This window comes from Zonotrichia albicollis, chromosome 3 (genome assembly GCF_047830755.1).
Source record: "Zonotrichia albicollis isolate bZonAlb1 chromosome 3, bZonAlb1.hap1, whole genome shotgun sequence".
In the NCBI taxonomy this organism is placed as follows: domain Eukaryota; kingdom Metazoa; phylum Chordata; class Aves; order Passeriformes; family Passerellidae; genus Zonotrichia; species Zonotrichia albicollis.
Genome location: NC_133821.1, coordinates 90,569,618 through 90,574,557, shown reverse-complemented (window position 1 = coordinate 90,574,557; position 4,940 = coordinate 90,569,618).

Below are 4,940 nucleotides of genomic sequence, written 5' to 3'. Positions count from 1 at the left end.
ATGAATATTCTGTAATCCAAGCAATCTATTCATTAAACTATACCATGAACTCTTCCTCATTCCTTAGGGGTTACATCTCTCTTTTCTCATATCTCTTTCACTATTTGTTATCATACTACAGCTAGGCCCAAGGACACGCTATCTAGCAGGTGCAGGACTTGGAATTAGCCACGGCTTTGTACTTTTTCAGTCTCTAGTCAGCTAAACTCCCAACAGTTCAGGATTTGAGGGTAGCATTTCAGCAGCTGTGATGTTGTGTTAGAGCAGACACAATGTCTGAAAGCTCCCAAGACCACACTTGCTCTTGCTCATGCCTATTTCATTGAAAAAAGCACTTTCAGGAAAAACACTTTTGAAATAATATGTTCCAGGCACCACAACATGTAAAGGAAGTGACACAGCAGGCTGCGCAATAAATAGGAAAGCAGATAAATCCAGAGCCAGATTTTTTCAACAGTCTAAAAGAGTGAAAAGCATACACTAATCAAAGCAGCAGTGTCTCATTTTGTCTTGTGCAGTCTGCTATGCAGTGCCTGGACAGGTAAAAGCAGTCAGATATAAACATTTCAGAGCACTGCCACAGTTTGGGCTGGCAGGGCCCTCCAGGCCTTTTGGAATAGCCCTAACTCCTCCGGGGGTTACTGATCCACAGGGCTGCTGGGGTCCTGTTGCAGATGCAGCTTTGAGGATGCACACAAGCACACCAAAAATAAACAGCTCACTGAGGAACAAACACTGGGGCTAGGGCAGGTGCATGTGTAATGGAGTTGGGCACCTATATTTGATTTTTAAGGAAGGGCACAGTGCTGCAGGTGGCATGGGACGCCCTGACAGTCTTATTTCAACTGCTGTGATTCCTAATTTTTATTTTATTTCTTTGCCTCTAAATGCTCCCTGCTACTCTGCATTGATCATAATTTTTTACCTTGCAGAGGCAATACAAGGGCTGATTAGCCCAAACATACAATTTGTTTGGAAATTAAGTAATGTTTCTTCATATAGAAGCTAGATACCAATAGCTCTAGTAATTGGAAGAAGGTATCAATTTCTTTAAACTAATAAAAATACATAGGATATTATTTCTTTGACTATTGATGTAGCTCATAATTCTAAAGGGATTAAATTATGGATGGCTCAGAACGCCATCCCAAGTCCTTCCCAGCAGGACTGCTCTGGATCTGTTCACTACCCAACCTGGATTGATGCCAGGGGTTACCCTGACCCAGGTGCAGCACCTTGCACTTTGTCATGTTAAACCTCATGAGATTCCCATGGGCCCAATTCTTGGGCTTGTCCAGGTCCCTCTGGATGGCATCCCATCCCTCAGGTGTGTCAACAGCAACACTCAGCTCTGTGCCATCTGGAAACTTGTTGAGTGTGTACTCAACCCCTTTGTTTATGTCATTAATGCAGATACCAAATAACCCTGGTCCCAATATGGGCACTGGTCACTGATGTCCATCAGGACTCTGAGCTGTTGACCACAATCCCCTGGATGTGTCTGCCAACCACTTTCCTATCTACCCACCAGTCTATCCACTGAATCCATCTCTCTCCATCCAGAGAGGGGTGTTTTGGAGGACCTTGTCAAAGGCTTTTGATCCATGTAAAATCCAGGCTGGTGGTGTGTTACTGCCCCTGCAGCTGCACAGCTGTGTGGGTATGAACCTACCACCACCCTACACAATGCACCAGGAGTGCACAGATTTACAAAGGGCTGGAAATAGAAATGAAAATTGGGATCTGCTCCTTCCACAGTGCCTGCTCTTCCTATAGCCATTGACAGGATGGACTCACATCCATTATCTAGACACTAATAACACAGTCCTGACAAAATAAGTAATTGAAAATGGGGGTTTACCTCTCCCCACTCCACTACTGTTATAAGTGTGACAAGCATCCCATTCCCATGGATTTTTTCCCATCTGCTAGCACCCATTTCAGGAGACACCCAGGGCATGGACCTATGTGCTCATCCCATAAGGGTGGCTGCAGGGAGATTGAGGAATCAAATCTTGAACCCTCTTGAGTGGAGAAAGAAATACCCATTTCACACTCTTATTTAAACATTAAATCACCAAATGCATCCTCTCTCAGTTCCTTCCTCTCTTTGGGTGATTTTCAGACAGAGGAGATGCTAAGCTGTAAACAACTTTTTTTCAGCATCATCACACTCCATAAATGGTTATTGTGGCTTCACAGTGGCAGGTTTTATTGTGTGATTAGGCTGACAATGTGCTAATGCTCTGCCCTAGACCTTCCACATCCTTAGACAGAATTTACACATTGAGAAAAAAAGAAAACAACCACAATCTGAGAAAGCACTTTCTGTACTGGAAATTTTGACCCATTTCCATGCCTCATTTTGCAAGGTCAGTCTCTGAACATTGCAGACTTGTTCAGCTGCCGCTCCAGCATCTCCTGAGCCATTTATTAGACTCTGGAAGTCATTTGTTTCACCCCATACCTGCAGCCCCAGGTGATGAAAGCAAAGGAGGGCTGTCACTGGAGCAAGGCGAATGTGAAATGCAGCCCCCCCATCACAAGACACATAATGTGAAGCCAGAACAGTGGCTTTGCATCCCTCACCACTGGCAGTGGTTCAAAGGCAGAGGTATGTGGGGGTCTCACTGTGAACTGGTCCAAGCCTGTGTTCCACTTTGCATCCACAAGTTTCTCCAGATGTTGCAGAAGCTGAGGGTTCCACCACCCAGCTAATACATAAAATACAGATGTAATTTATGGAAGCATAGTGATCCCCTTTTGATATGTTATCCTCATGTTTGAGTGCACTGAGGGAAGTGTGTCCATGCTTGGAGGATCGCTGCTATTCAGTGCACTGATGTGGTTAATAAGTGCAGCTCCTCAAGCAGACAAGCCCAGATTGTCCCTCTCTGGCTGGGCAAGGTTTGACCATCCCTGGGAGAAATGCTGGCTGTGAAAGAGCTGTTTATACCTACCTTGTCTCAGCAAAAGATGAGGTTTGGGTAGGAGGAGGACCAAGATGAAACAACTAACAGTAGCACTTCTTGAAACAGCGAGAAAGAGACTTTTTCCCTCATCTTTTGCCCTACTAAGGTTTCTTAGCAAAACTCTATGCTCCCTTGCAGTTTCTCTCATGGGCAAACTTTCTGCATCATGTCTCCCTTCTTTTTCTGCTGTGTTTATCATCTTCTGGGTGGTTTTATGGTTGCAGGTTTGGGGGAAAGGGTATCCAATGACCACAGACTCCAGCAAGCCTCAGGGCAACAGAGACCCTTCCCCTTAACCCACACCAGGTGAGGACCAGCATAATTTACCATTGAGAAGACTGATATAAACATTTGTATCCCCAGTAGCCTGCAGCTGCTGGTATGGGAAGCATCTCATTTCCAGCTGATGATAGCCTTGTTAGGCTGCTTTTTTAGCAATGCTAATTGACAGTTTCCTGCTTCTGATTTCCCTTTTGCAATTTCCAAGGGGAAGGGAAAAGCAGGAAAAGTACCAGGGAGACCCATAAAATTATTCAGATCTGGAAATCACAGAGATGTGTGCACAGGGATGTGGCTGGTGCTCGGTAGGGACTGAGTGGGTGTGAATGTGTTTTGAGTCAGGTAGAAAAGGGCTGGGGTGACCTATAGGGGTTTAGTGCAGAGGAAAGTGGAGGTTATCTTTGCCATCATTAAAATGATAAAGCTGCACCTCCTCTCTTGAAGAACATCTTGCAGTCTGGGGTGGTTGTTCAAACCCTGGATGCTAAAATGAAATTTCTGATTAACTGAATTGGGAAACTCTCATGATATTGCCAACCAACCCTCAATACAGGACTTTCCCCCAGCTTCCCCCACTGTGGACATGGACCTGTCCATGGCTGAGAAAGAATGCAGCTCATCTTCCTTCAGTGCTGTACCCAGCCAAGGGGATCAGTGCCTGTGCAGGTAAAAGGGGAATCCAGATGAAGGTTGATGCTACATCTTATGAGCAGTTGGTTTTGACTTATCCATGACTTAATCATAACACTAGGATGGGAGCAATTCTAATAGGAGACAACTTATTGATTCATATTGCTGCTTCCTTATACACCTTGGACAACCATATTTCAGTTTATTTTTATATTTACTCACACATATGCACTCAAGGGATTCATATCACTGCACTATCCCGGCTTTTGGAATGGAAATACCACCTCAACAACCAGGGACAAGGGTAGGCTGTGGCTGTGCAGGGTGCTCCCCCACACCCCCACCTCAGGGACAGAGTGTTCTCCATGTACCTGCTCTCTGCACCAGCACAGAGGGCAAAACCTCCCCACTGCCCTCACACTGGTGTGCCAAAAAGGACACATCTGTGGCACTGACAGCAGCCAAGAACGTTGTGAAGGTTTTTCTATGCCTAAAAATGAAAGAAGTCTCTGAGGTGGAAGGGAGGAGCTGAGTCCTTCCAAGGAGAAGCCAGCACAAAACAACAGCTCAGAGCTGGATAAAAATCCCAAGCCTTCCTCACCTAAAGCCAGATGTGGGCTTCCTTACATGTGAAGTGAAAAAAGGCAAATACACTGTTGCAAAGAAGCTAGAAAAAGAGAAAGGCATAACATTTTAGCTTGACAACCCTTTCTACTACTGTGAAAATATATAGAAAATTTTGTTAAATGCAAGAAATGTTTATTCAAAATGTTATTGGTTAGTAAACCCACTTAATATGTGAGACGTGGCCATTTTATATGTGCAGTCCCTATTTTCAGGTGTTTTTTCCCCAAAAGATGTGTGGGTGGCTATGTGCACAGCAATGGCTCTGCAGGTGTTAATGACCATCCTGGGGAGGGGAAGGTTCCATGAAATTGCAGATGTCACTAAGGTAACAGTGGGTCCAAGCCAGCAGAAGAGCACCCAAATGCCTTTAGCTATTAAAAGCCATAGACAAGAACCGAAGGAAAGCATTAATTTACCTGGCCTGAGCAGAGA